This window comes from Nomascus leucogenys, chromosome 17 (genome assembly GCF_006542625.1).
Source record: "Nomascus leucogenys isolate Asia chromosome 17, Asia_NLE_v1, whole genome shotgun sequence".
Lineage (NCBI taxonomy): Eukaryota > Metazoa > Chordata > Mammalia > Primates > Hylobatidae > Nomascus > Nomascus leucogenys.
In genome coordinates this window covers 9,619,379-9,634,260 of record NC_044397.1, presented here as the reverse complement: position 1 = coordinate 9,634,260, position 14,882 = coordinate 9,619,379, and positions in this window count along the sequence as shown.

Below are 14,882 nucleotides of genomic sequence, written 5' to 3'. Positions count from 1 at the left end.
AAACCAGAGAAAAGAGAGAGCAGAAGGAGAGGCAGCAAGAGATACAGTGAGAGGCAAACACCTTTGGCATTTAGCACTTAGGAAAGGACAGCAGAAATGGCCTTGAGGAGAGAAAAGAATTGGAATGGAAGGAAGTTCAGTATCAGGGGCCAGATCCGCATCAAAGGAGACACAGTACAGGTGCATGCACATATGTCTACACAGCGTGACTAGTGGGACCATGTCACACCAAAGAGTCTTGGCCTAGTAAGGCACATTGTCCTGCCAGAAAGCTAGTCCCGCATTGCCAGACCTTCCTGTTGTTTCAAGAGAAGTCAACAAATCTGATTTCATGTGAAATTTCTCAGCTTTAAAATATTGGCCCAACTTTATAAAATACTGTACAGAATCTGATACCATACACTTAATGTTTAAAAACAAGAGAACAACACCAAATATAGTCTTTGAATAAATATTTAGTGAAAAATGTTTGGAATGATAAATTCCAAATCCAGTCGTTACCCCTGGAGAGGGAGGCAGAGAAGGAAGGAAGGGGCAAGTTAACACAAAGGTCTTCTACTGCATCTATGATGTTTTATTACTTTAATAAAAATGTGTAATAAATAGAGCAAAATAATAAGATTTGTTAGACTGGATGGTAGGTGTGTGAGTTTTTATCACATTATCCCCACTGTTCTGTAGGTTTGAAATATTTCACAATCTAAAAACAATAATACTTTGCAGGACAAACAAAACATTTGTAGTCCACATCAGGCTTGTGGAGCACTATTTACAGACTTTGCACAGCATGTTTTAATGGGCATAGAGCCCATGCTTACATCAGACCAGGAAGAACAGCCTTTTGCTTGTCCCCAGAGTAAGGCACAGGTGATTGATCCAGGTGTTCTTCAGCCTGGCTAAGTATCAGAGTCACCTGTGCAGCTTGTCAACAATTCTCATTCCTGGGTCTCACCTGCATTCTACTAAACTATAGTCTGCAGGTAGAAGTCAGGCATCCAGATGACTCAAAAGTTTAGCCAGAGTTGAAAATAACCGTGGTATCCCTGAGAACATCACTGTGACACAAGAAAGCCACACCAACTAGGAAAGCACAGGGGTCAGAGAGCTCCCAACAGGGTGGCAACTTTAAAAGGCTCAATGGTCATGGTGGCTTTCCTGAATTAGACATAACAAATGACAATTAAAGCAAAATGACAAAAAGAAGTAAACCTGTGATGGTTAATACTGAGTGTCAACTTGATTGGATTGAAGGATACAAAGTGTTGATATTGGGTGTGTCTGTGAGGCTGTTGCTAAAGGAGATTAACATTTGAGTCAATGGGCTGGAAAGAGCAGACCCACCGTTAATCTAGGTAGGCACAATCTAACCAGCTGCCAGTGAGGCTAGAATATAAGCAGACAGAAAAATGTGAAATGAGAGACTGGCCTAGCCTCCCAGCCCACATCTTTCTCCCATACTGGATGCTTCCTGCCCTTGAACATCGGATTCCAAGTTCTTCAATTTTGGGACTTGGACTGGCTCTCCTTGGTCCTCAGCCTGCAGATGGCCTATTGTGGAACCTTGTGATCATGTGAATTAATAATAAACTCCCCTTTATATACACACACAGACACACACACACACACACACGTATGTATGTTTCATTAGCTCTGTCCCTCTAGAGAGCCCTAATACAGATTTTGATACCAGGAATGGTTCTAGAGGAACAGAATATTAACGATGGAGTTCTTTCATTGGATTTTGGGTTTCTGGAGTTGGCTGCTTAATATAATTAGACCCAAAAATGCTAAGGACTCTACTTCTAATAGTATGGAGAACACTGATAGTCCTTGGTGTGAACTGTTTAGAGAGTTATGCAATATAAATGCATTTGACACTCCTGATTCATCACTCGTGAGAGGCAAGGAGTTTAGTGATTCTTTACGTAGTACCTTTGACCATATGTGGTGAACCAAGGAACATAATGAAGCTGGTTGGTTGCTTCTAAGTTCAGTGGACAAAGTGATGAAAGAAAATGATGAACTCATGGATTCTATCTCCCAGCTTCAGAAGCAGATACTGAGCCTCAAATCTGCTAAGATTGCCGTGAGTGAGAGTCTTATCTTCTGTAGAGAAAGAGCTGAAATTGTGGAAAAACAGACACAAGAGCCCTTATGCTAGTGGCTGACTTAGAATGAAAGGTGCATGCACAGCCTCACTTGGTGTCTACTGTTAAAGTGAGGGCATTGATCAGAAAATAATAGGACCCTACAACTTGGAAGGGAACATGTGGGAGGACCCTGATGAAGCTGGGGACACTGACTTTGAGTTAGTAAACTCTGATGAACCTTTTATTTTATTTATTTATTTTTTTTATTTTTTATTTTTTTTTGAGTTGGAGTCTCACTCTGTCGCCCAGGCTGGAGTGCAATGCCACGATCTTGGCTCACTGCAACCTCTGCCTCCCGGGTTCATGTGATTCTTCTGCCTCAGCCTCCTGGGTAGCTGGGATCATAGGCACCCACCACCACGCCTGGCTAATTTTTGTATTGTTAGTAGAGACAGGGTTTCACCATGTTGGCCACGCTGGTCTTGAACTCCTGACCTCAAATGATCCACCTGCCTCAGCCTCCTAAAATGCTGGGATTACAGGCATGAGCCACCGCACCTGGCCTGATGAACCTTTTTTTGCCAGAAGGGAGAGCTTCACCATCCCCAGTAGTGGCAACATCCCCTCCCCAACCCATTCTGCCATCAGCCTTTCCACCTTTGTCTGAGGAGATAAACCCTGCGCTGCCTAAGGCAACAGTGATGGCCTCCCCTGAGGCAGTTGCCAGGCAAGGTAATGTTGATTCTCCTCAGGAGCCATCCCCAACATCCCTGTTTGCTTCTAGACCTATAACTAGACTAAAGCCCTGGTGGGCCCCTAGAGGTGAGTTTGAGAGTGTGACCCATGAGGAGGTGTGCTACACTGGAAAAGAAAGGCTTGAATTTTCTAATTTATGTAAACAGAAATCTGGAGAATGGTCATGGGACTGGATATTAAGGGCGTGGTATAATGGTGAAAGGAACGTAGAGTTGGATCAGGCTGAATTTATTGATTTGGGCCCACTAAGTAAAGACTCTGCATTTAATGTTGCAGCTTGGGGAATTAAAAAAGGTTCTAACAGTTTATTTGCTTGGCTAGCTAAAATATGGATTAAAAGATGACCCGCTGTGAGCGAGCTGGAAATGCCTCATCTCTCTTGGCTTAATGTAGAGGAAGGGATCCAAAGGCTTAGGGAGATTGGGGTGGTGGAGTGGATTAGTCACTTTAGACCTACTCATCCCAGCTGGGAAGGTCCAGAAGATATACCCTTGACCATACTTTGTGAAATAGATTTGTGAGGGCAGCACCTGCATCTTTCAAGAGCCCTGTAATTGCTCTTCTATGTATGACAGATCTAACAGTGGGAACCACAGTCACTCAACTACAAAATTTAAATACAATGAGAATGATTGGATCCCAAGGTGGCAGGGGCCAAGTGGAGACACTCAACTGTCAAAGGCAAGGTGGGCATAGCTACCGAAATGGACAGCAGAGGCAAAGCAGCCATCACAATAGTCTGAGTTGTGTAGAGCTCTGGCATTGGCTAATTAATCACATTATACCTAGAAGTGAAATTGATAGGAAGCCTACTGCATTCCTACTTAATTTATATAAGCAGAAAACTTCTAGGTGGAATGGACAAGAAACTAATTTGAATTATAAAAACAGAGAATGATGACCCCTCAATCAATTTCTGGACTTGAGCCAGTTTACAGACCCAGAACCCCTTGACCGAAGGGGAGGCTGGGCCCCCTTGAGGAAAGACCCCACTGCATTACCAACAATTTATGCAGTGAATCTTTCTCCCATCCTCCCCCAAGTAGACCTCTGGCCTTTTACCAGGGTAACTGTACATTGGGGAAAGGGAAATTATCAGACATTTTGGAGACTACTGGACACTGGCTCTAAACTAATATTAATTCCAAGGGACCCAAAACATCACTGTGGTCCTCCAGTTAAAGTAGGGGCTTATGGAAGTCAGTTAATTAATGGAGTTTTAGCTCAGGTCCAACTTACAGTGGGTTCACTGGGTCCCTGCACTCATCCTGTGGTCATTTCTCCAGTGCCAGAATGCGTAATTGGCAGAGACATACTAAGCAGCTGGCAGAACCCCCACATTGGCTCCCTGACTGGTAGGGTGAGGGCCATTATGGTGGGTTGCATCCCTGGATAGATTGCAGCGACTAGCGTCACCAGCAAGGACTTGAAAGATGCAGGGGTGGTGATTCCCACCACATCCCCATTCAACTGTCTCATTTGACCTGTGCAGAAGACAGATGGATCTTGGAGAATGACAGTGGCTTATCATAAGTTTAACCAAGTGGTTACTCCAATCGCAGCTGCCATACCAGATGCAGTTTCATTGCTGGAGCAAATTAACACATCTCCTGGAACCTGGTATGCAGCCATTGACTTGGAAAATGCCTTTTTTTCCATTCCTGTCCATAAGGCCCACCAGAAGCAATTTGCCTTCAGCTGGCAAGGCCAGCAACATACCTTTACTCTCCTACGTCGGGGGTATGTCAACTCTCCAGCTTTGTGTCATAATCTTATTTGGAGAGACCTTGACCACTTTTCGCTTCTGCAAGATATCACACTGGTCCTTTACATTGATGACATTATGCTGATTGGATCCAGTAAGCAAGAAGTAGCAGACACACTGGACTTATTGGTGAGACATTTGCATGCCAGAGGATGGGAAATAAATCCAACTAAAATTCAGGAAACTTCTACCTCAGTAAAATTTCTAGGGGTCCAGTGGTGTGGGGCCAGTTGAGACATTCCTTCTAAGATGAAGGATAAGTTGCTGCATCTGGCCCCTCCTACAACCAAGAAAGAGGCACAATGCCTAGTGGGCCTATTTGGATTTTGGAGGCAACACATTCCTCATTTGAGTGTGTTACTCTGGCCCATTTATTGAGTGACCTGAAAGGCTGCCAGTTTTGAGTGGGGTCCAGAACAGGAGAAGGCTCTGCTACAGGTCCAGGCCGCTGTGCAAGCTGCTCTGCCACTTGGGCCATATGACCCACCAGATCTGATGGTGCTTGAGGTGTCAGTGGCAGATAGGAAAGCTGTTTGGAGCCTTTGGCAGGCCCCCATAGGTGAATCACAGCAGAGGCCTCTAGGATTTTAGAGCAAGGCCCTGCCATCTTCTGCAGATAACTACTTTCCTTTTGAGAGACAGCTCTGCCTGTTACTGGGCTTTGGTGGACATGGAACGTTTGACTATGGATCATCAAGTCACCATTGGACCTGAACTGCCTATCATGAACTGGGTGCTTTTTGACCCATCTAGCCATAAAGTGGGTCATGCACAGCAGCATTCCATCATCAAATCGAAGTGGTATATACGTGAGCAGGTTCGAGCAGGTCCTGAAGGCACAAGTCAGTTACATGAGGAAGTGGCTCAAATGCCCATGGTTTCCACTCCTGCCACCCTGCCTTCTCTCCCCCAGCCTGTGCAGATGGCCTCATGGGGAGTTCCCTATGATCAATTGACAGAGGAAGAGAAGACTAGGGCCTGGTTCACAGATGGCTCTGCACAATATGCAGGCACCACCTGGAGTGGACAGCTGCAGCACTACGGCCCCTTTCTAGAACATTCCTGAAGGACAGCAGTGAAGGGAACTCTTCCCAGTGGGCAGAACTTTGAGCAGTGCACCTGGTTGTGCACTTTGCATGGAAGGAGAAATGGCCAGATGTGCAATTATATACTGATTCATGGGCCGTAGTCAATGGTTTGACTGGATGGTCAGGGACTTGGAAGAAGCATGATTGAAAAATTGGTGACAAAGAAATCTGGGGAAGAGTTACATGGATGGACCTCTCTGAGTGGTCAAAAACTGTAAAGGTATTGCATCCCATGTGAGTGCTCACCAAAGGGTGACCTCAGCAGAGGAGGATTTTAATAATCAAGTGGATAGGATGACCCGTTTGGTGGACACCCCTCAGCCTCTTTCCCCAGCCACCCCTGTCATCTCCCAATGGGCCTATGAACAAAATGGCCATGGTGGCAGGGATGGAGGTTACACATGAGCTCAGCAACGTGGATTTCCACTCACCAAGGCTGAGCTGGCTACGGCCACTGCTGAGTGCCCAGTTTGCCAGCAGCAGAGACCAACATCAAGCCCTCCACATGGCACCATTCCTCGAGGTGATCAGCCAGCTACCTGGTTGGAAAGGGCAGAGGTTTGTCCTTATTGGAATAGACACTTTCTCCGGATATGAGTTTGCCTATCCTGCACACAAAGCTTCTGGCAAGACCACCATCCCTGGACTCATGGAATGCCTTACCCACCATCATGGTATTCCACACAGCATTGCCTCTGACCAAGGCACTCACTTTACAGCTAAAGAAGAGAGGCAGTGAGCTAATGCTCATGGACTTCACTGGTCTTACCATGTTCCCCATCATCCTGAAGCAACTGGATTGATAGAATGATGGAATGGCCTTTTGAAGTCACAATTACAGTGCCAACTAGGTGACAGTACTTTGCAGGGCTGGGGCAAAGTTTTCTAGAAGGTCGTGTATGCTCTGAATCAGTGTCCAATATATGGTACTGTTTCTGCCATAGCCAGGATTCACGGGTCCAGGAATCAAGGCGCGGAAGTGGAAGTGGCACCAGCTCACCATCACCCCTAGCGATCCACTAGCAAAATTTTTGCTTCCTGTTCCCATGACACTACATTCTGCTGGCCTAGAGGTCTTAGTTCCAGAGGGAGGAATGCTGCCACCAGGAGACACAAAAACGATTCCATTAAACTGGAAGTTAAGATTGCCACCTGGACACTTTGGGCCCCTCCTACCTTTAAGTCAACAGGCTAAGAAGGGAGTTACAGTTTTGGCTGGGGTGATTGACTCAGACAATCAAGATGAAATCAGTCTACTACTCCATAATGAAGGTAAGGAAGAGTATGCATGGAATACAGGAGATCCATTAGGGCATCTCTTGGTATTACCATTCCCTGCGATTAAGGTCAATGGAAAACTATAACAGCCCAATCCAGGCAGAACTACAAGTGTCTCAGACCCTTCAGGAATGAAGGTTTGGGTCACTCCACTGGGAGAAAAATCACGACCTGCTGAGGTGCTTGCTGAGGGCAAAGGGAATACAGAATGGGTAGTAGAAGAAGGTAGTCATCAGTACCAGCTACGACCACGTGACCAGCTGCAGAACCAAGGACTATAATTGTCATGAGTATTTCCTCCTTCTTTTATTAAAAACATGTTTGTGCATGTATAAACTTGTACCAAGAAAATATCTTCATTTTACTTCCTTTCTCCTTTATCATGTGACATAAGATTTATTGACTTCACATCAGCATTTAAGTATTGTTAACTTCATGTAATAGTATTTGGGTTGGGGACTTGCGTATTTCCAGTTGTACGAAGCATAATTGTATTATGTTAGGGGTAATTATGACCTTATTATTGTCTTTATTTGAAGATTATGTATGATCTCAGGAGATTTGTATGGGTTCAAGTTGACATGCAGTGGACTTGTATAGTTAATATTGAGTGTCAACTTTATTGGATTGAAAGATACAAAGTATTGATCCTGGGTGTGTCTGTGAGGGTGTTGCCAAAGAAGATTAACATTTGAGTTAGTAGGCTGGGAAAGGCAGAACCCTTAATCTGGTGGGCACAATCTAAGCAGCTGCCAGCATGGCTAGAATACAAGCAGACAGAAAAATGTGAAATGAGAGACTGGCCTAGCCTCCCAGCCTACATCTTTCTCCCATGCTGGATGCTTCCTGCCCTCGAACGTCAGACTCTAAGTCTTGAACATCAGACGCTAAGTCTTCAGTTTTGGAACTCAGACTGGCTCTCCTTGGTCCTCAGCCTGCAGATGGCCTATTGTGGGACATTGTGATCATGGGAGTTAATACTTAATAAACTCCCCTTTATATATATATATACATACACATATATATTCCATTAGTTCTGTCCTTGTAGAGAACCCTGACTAACACAAAGCCTTTTTGAAATAAGAATGTGAAGTAACTATTTGTTTAAAAGACTTTCGTTTTTTTAGAGCAGTTTTAGTTTCACAGCAAAGTTGAGAGGAAGGTACAGAGGTAACCCCTATCTCCCCTGCCCTGACACATGCACAACTTCCCCCATTATCAACATCTCCCACCTGAGTGATACATTTGTTACAATCAATGAACTTACATCACATTGTTATGATCCAAAGTGAAAATTCTGTGTATGATGCTATAATGGTGGCTACATTTCGTTATACATTTATTTAAACTCATAGAATGTACAATACCAAGAGGAAACCCTAATGTAAACTATTTTTTATTTTTATTAAATTAAATTTTTGTTCTTTTGAGACGGAGTCTTGCTCTGTTGCCTGGGCTGGAGTGCAGTGGCATGATCTCAGCTCGCTGCAACCTCCGCCTCCTGGGTTCAAGTGATTCTCCTGCCTCAGCCTTTCAAGTAGCTGGGATTACAGGCACCAGCCACCACGCCCAGTTAATTTTTTGTATTTTTAGTAGAGATGGGGTTTCACTATGTTGGCCAGGCTGATCTCGAACTCCTGACCTCATGGTCCACCCACCTCAGCCTCCCAAAGTGCTGGGGTTACAGACGAGAGCCACCACGCCTGGCATAATGTAAACTATTTTTTTCATCAAAAAGGTTAGGATGAAATAATATTTAGTGCATTATTTTAAAGAAACAAACTCTTCATCTACCAACTACCATGTGTAAGCTTTGTGCATGGGAGTGGGGAATGATGGAAAAACGAATGAGACAATCTCCCTACTCTCAAAGGAGCTTGACATCTAATGGGGCAAACAGACATGTAAACAAATAATTTGTGTCCTGGGGAAAAGAAAAAAATTGTGATATGCAGAAGATTACCATTTTGTCTTGAAGACTCCAAAACTAGAAATTCAAGTTATTTGACCAAAAGGTCCTATTTCAACCATTCTCTCATGGCCTGGGCTGGGTAAAGAGACCACTGAAGTCAGCAGAGAAGAGCAGACTGGGATGGAAGAGCCACTGAAAACAGTTTAGACTTTATACACTGTTAATCTAAGAAGGATTCTAAAATGATGCATTTTGGGAGAATGTTCTTGCCTTAATCAGCTTTATCCACAAAAATTAAGCTTTTTTAAATATAAAGTTTTTATTTTCTTTTAAAGGAGCCATCAGTGTGACTTTGTCTTTGGGAACTCCACATGTGAATGAATCACCGAATGAATGAATGAAATTTTAATCCTCATAACAAAGATAAAGTTGGATCCTAATATATTGCTTTAGGATGATTTTCAGGAAGCTCTATAATTCCAAGCATTTCCTCTTATAACAATTTAATAAAAATAGTTAGAGTTTATGGAGACATTGCGGTAAGTATTTTAGATGTGCTGTCTCACTGGATACTCACCTACAACCAGATGATGTAGGTTACATTATATGTATTTTTAACAGATGGAGAAACTGAATTTCACAATCGGTTAAGTAATTTAAACAGAACCTTAAAGTTGGTTCACCCATAGCAGAGCCAGGATTCAAATCTGCTCTAACTCTGCACAGCACTTCTCTATCTCTTCACAAAGGCATATGCATTTGTTATTTAAAGTTAAAAATTTTTAACCAAATTGTATTAATTTAATTAAATTATTAAAATGACTACTGATGTGCTATGCAGTTCAATGCCATCTAAAGCCAGGAAGTAAGGCTACAGATAGCCAGAAAACAATCTCCAAGAATGAAGTACTGTTTTTTAAAACAATTTGTTAGTGATTGTCAGTTGAGAGATAAATATTCCATAGGTGCCTCTTTCTCCATCCAAATATTTTAAAAGTTAGCTCCAAAACTACCTTTATACACCCTTCACAATATTCTGTGAACCATAGTCACTGTTAATCTGTGTTTTAAAAGTGCTAAAGTAACTGCAAATTTGAATAATCAATATAAATAGTGTATTAGTTTGGCCCCCCCAAATCGAGTACAAGCTATGTGACAGTATTTCATGGACAGTATTTCATAGCTAAATGGAACAGTTAATTAGGTAAAATAGTGAATAATCTTTAAATCAAGTCTTCTTCCAATACAAAGGATAGTGGTGTATATAAGCCTTCAAGAAAATGGAAAAGGCCAGGTAATACTATAGAACTTTGAAATATATTTCAGTAGATAACTCAACAAATTTTCATATTTATTAACTTAGATTTTAAAAAATTGCATAAAAACATGAAAGTCAGTTTTGAAAAAAGCTACTATTTTTCTGTGTTATTTTTAAGTCATGAATGCACACATTATTTGCATATTGACAATTGTAGCAGGCTTACTATTTTGTGTTCCTATGGCAGGGCTGTTAAAGTAGATCAGTCACTGCCTTATCTACCTGTATGCATAAAGAAAGAACATATTCATCTCTCATGAACATTTTTGGCCCATCTTCTAGTTCCCATAGATGTTGTATGAATTTAACTTTTCATGTGAGATATTTGCTGTACTAAAAGAAAGACTTATAGAGGTAAGATCATGTGAACAAAAAGAAATTTTGGGCACCATTTTTTGTTGTTGGTTTGTTTGGTTTTTGAGGCAGGGTCTCATTCTGTCACCCCAGCTGGAGTGCAGTATTGCAATCACAGCTCACTGCAGCCTCAACATCCAGGGATCAAGTGATCCTCTCACCTCAGCCTCCCAAGTAGCTGGGTCTACAGGTGAATGACACCACACCTGGCTAATTTATTTTATTTATTTATTTATTTATTTATTTATTTATTTATTTAGAGACGGAGTCTTGCTCTGTCGCCAGGCTGAAGTGCAGTGGCACAATCTCGGTTCACTGCAACCTCTGACTCCCTGGTTCAAGCAATTCTCCTGCCTCAGCCTCCCGAGTAGCTGGGATTACAGGCATGTGCCACCACACGCAGCTAATTTTTGTATTTTTAGTAGAGTTGGGGTTTCACCGTGTTGGCCAGGATGGTCTCAATCTCTTGATCTCGTGATCTGCCTGCCTCAGCCTCCCAAAGTGTTAGGATTACAGGCGTGAGCCACCATGCCCTGCCCATTTATTTTATTTTTTGTAGAGACAGGGTCTCACCATGTTAACCAGGCTGGTCTCAAACCCCTAGGCTCAATTTTTCCTCCTGCCTTGGCCTCCCAAAGTGCTGGGATTATAGGCATGAGCCATTGTGCCTGGACTATCTTTTAAAAGATAGAAAGAATGTTTACTATGAGGTGGAAAGCAGTAGGCCAGTAGTCCAAAGGGTTGATAATCTACTGAAAGAATTAGAGATTTGTTCTTTCAAATAAGCCATTAACCATGGGAATACTGGCTAATGACAAATTTAGAATAAGAGTTTCTTTTTTTTTTTTTTTGAGACAGTCTCACTCTGTCTCCAGGCTGGAGTACAGTGGCATGATCTTGGCTCACTGCAACCTCTGCCTCCCGGGTTCAGGCGATTCTCCTGCCTCAGTCTCCCAAGCAGCTGGGACTACAGGTGGGTGCCACCATGCCCAGTTAACTTTTTTGTATTTTTAGTAGAGACGGGATTTCACCGTGTTAGCCAGGATGGTCTGGATCTCCTGACCTTGTGATCCGCCCATCTCGGCCTCTCAAAGTGCTGGGATTAGAGATGTGAGCCACTGCGCCTGGCCAAGAGTTTCATAAAAATTACTTTCCTTTAAAGTATTTATTACATATACAGTAATAAAAATTAAACGTAGAAAAGAGTATAGGGTAAAAATTAATAATCTCTCTTCATCCCTTATCTTCCAGCCACCTGGTTCTTTTTCCTAGAAGTAACTACTATTACGCTGTTCTTGCATCCTTCAAGAGATACTCTATACATATACAATTACGTTCATATTTTTTCTATACTGATAGTAATATATTATACATACTGACACATAGCCCATTTTTTTACATAATTATTGTCTTTAAAAAGGTTTCATGGAGTCCTATGTTTTTTAACCCAATTCTACACCGTCCATGTTTCCTTTTCTTAAAACTGAAGTATAATTTATTTTCACTAGCATCACAGATCCAGTTTGATATAGTTTGACAAATGAATACACAGGTGTAACCAATGTCCAAAGCAAGATATAGAACATTTCGGAACTTTCTATTATTTTAAGAGCTAATTAATATTCCATTTATTTAGCCAAATCTCTTTTAATGGACTCTTGCTGTTACAAACAGGGTTGCAATGAATATGTACACATATGATATTAAGTATACCTATGGGAAAATTCCTAGCGGTAGGATTGCTGGATCAAAGAGTATGTGCATTTTTAATTTAGAAGGAGAGTGGCAAATTTCTTACTATAGGGGTTGTACTAGTTTACACTCCTATCAATTTACAAAGGTTTCTTTTACAGCATACCACAGTCTTTTTTTTTTTTTTTTTTTTTTTTTTTTTTGAGGCAGTGTCTCGCTCTGTCACCCAGGCTGGAGTGCAGTGGCGCAATCTTGGCTCACTGCAAGCTCCGCCTCCCGGGTTCACCCTATTCTCCTGCCTCAGCCTCCCGAGCAGCTGGGACTACAGGCACCCGCCACCATGCCCGGCTAATTTTTTGTGTTTTTAGTAGAGACAGGGTTTCACCATGTTAGTCAGGATGGTCTCGATCTCCTGACCTTGTGATCCGCCTGCCTCGGCCTCAGTTTTTAAACTTCTTGACCTTTGCCCATTTGGGAGGAGGAAAAAAATGTGATTGGAGCTTGATTTTTGTTTCTCTCATTCAGAGGGAAGCTGAGAATCTTTTCTTGTGTTTAAAAGCCATGAAGCAGCTTCATTTGGAAGGAAAATTTGAGCAAAAGCAATGGTATTATGAAGACTGTGCGGTGTGTGTGGAGCAATGAGCAGAAAGAGAGATGGCTTGACATTTATTCTAAACTTTCAAGAGAAACTGGACAAAGTAATATGGTTTTGAGTACAATAGAAACCCGGGGAGACTTGATATTTTCAGCATGACCTGAAAAGATTCCAAAATCTTGAATAAAAAACTCCTCCAAGAACATAAAGATCTCAGCAAGTATGCCTATCCAAATCTCATGGGAAGGCAATATTAATTTGTTTCTTCAATATAAATGGTATTGTCCATGCCAAATTAATCCATAAGGTCAAATAGGCTCATTATGCAGGAATTCTAAAACATTTGTGGGATTGCATGCAGCACAAATGATTACTTGATTATTCATTTTATTCACTACAGACCCTTTAGCCCTCCCCAAAATCTGAAAGTCTTTTAATCTCCTGTAATAAATACCTCCCCTTTTAACTAGCTAGAACAGATCCTGTTCTTTGCAAAACTCCAACAATATATTTTTATACACTTTTTCCTTGAGTATTAAACTTCAGATTTTGCTTTTTATCTTGGGTATTGGTAAAAGAAAATGCTTCCCAATGTAAAACATGTATCTTTCTTAACCAGTACTTCTGAAATCTCAACAGTTTTGTTTCCAGTTGCTACTTCTGGGTCTATCAGTAAAGCCCTAATTAGACATAGCTAGGGGGAAGACAGCTAACAGTTACTGAAAAACTACTATATATAATTAGGTAGAGCTGGGGGGAAGAGAGCTAATATTTATTGGAAAACTGTATGTCAGCGACTTTATTAATTAGGCAAGTACAACATGTTATCTGCATTTAACAGGTTAGAAAGCTGAGGCCCAGAAAAGAGAAATAACTTTAACAATATTTTGTAGCTAATAAGTGAGAGTCTAATCAGTTTAATAGTAATGTTCTTTCCATTGTTCTGTTGTTCCATGAAATACTCTATTGGAGTGGGAGAGGGTAGTTGAAAGATTTTTAAGTATCCCTGATTGACAGATTAACATGGTATAAATGATGTAATTATCCAGCAATGAAACCCAATTTAAAATAAAAACTTCAAAATCTAAGAGAGTATTGTTCTATTTAAGTAAGTCACATTGGGAGCTATGTAGTTATTTTAAGTATTGCCCCAAGTATTTTGAATCTTTTCTGTCTGAATTGCCCTTAGAATTGGAGTCACACTCTTGAATATCCTCGATGGTGAGTTTTCTTTTCTTTTCCAGTTGCTTTTTTCTTTTAGAAAATCAGAATGGCTCTGATTTTATGGACTAGTCCAAAGTTGTTCACAGCAAAGTGTAGTGAATAAAATGAGTAACCAAGCAATTATTTGTGCTGCACCCAATCTCACAAATGTTCTAGAATTTTTGCATAGTGGGGGGTTGGGGGTGAGGGGAGGGAACTCAGAGGACTGGTCAATAGTTGCAGCAAACCACCATGGCACACGTATACCTATGTAACAAACCTGCGCATTCTGCACATTATCCCGTTTTTTTTTTTTTAAGAACAAAAAAAGAAATAAAAAAAAATTTTGCATATTAAGCTGGACTGTTTGATCTTGTGGATTAATTCAGCATGAACAATACGATTTCTATTGAGAAAATGAATTGGTTAATCTTAAATCACATCCAGAACCCTAGCTGTAAGAGAGTCTGGGAAGTATAGTTATTAGTTACTAGTTTTCCAGCCTTGTCAGGTTCATGATTATGCCAAATGTCATGCCCAGGTTCAGGTTCCAGCCCATGCTGAGGTTCAAGAGAGTGGGTGGATGAGCAGAAAGAACACTCGGGGTCGTGGGCAGGTGAAAGATGATTTTATTCAGCAGCAGCTCTCATCAACAGATTTCTCATACTGTCTGCCCTGTCTCGGCTACTTAGTCCGGTGGTCCCCACACATAGCTGCACAGCTGGCTCTCCCTTGCCTTCAGGGTCAGCAGCTTAACTCTTTCTCTCTCTGGGCACAAGTGACTCGAGCTGTGTCCTGGCTCCCCTCTGTCCATCTGCAAAGATGGACAGC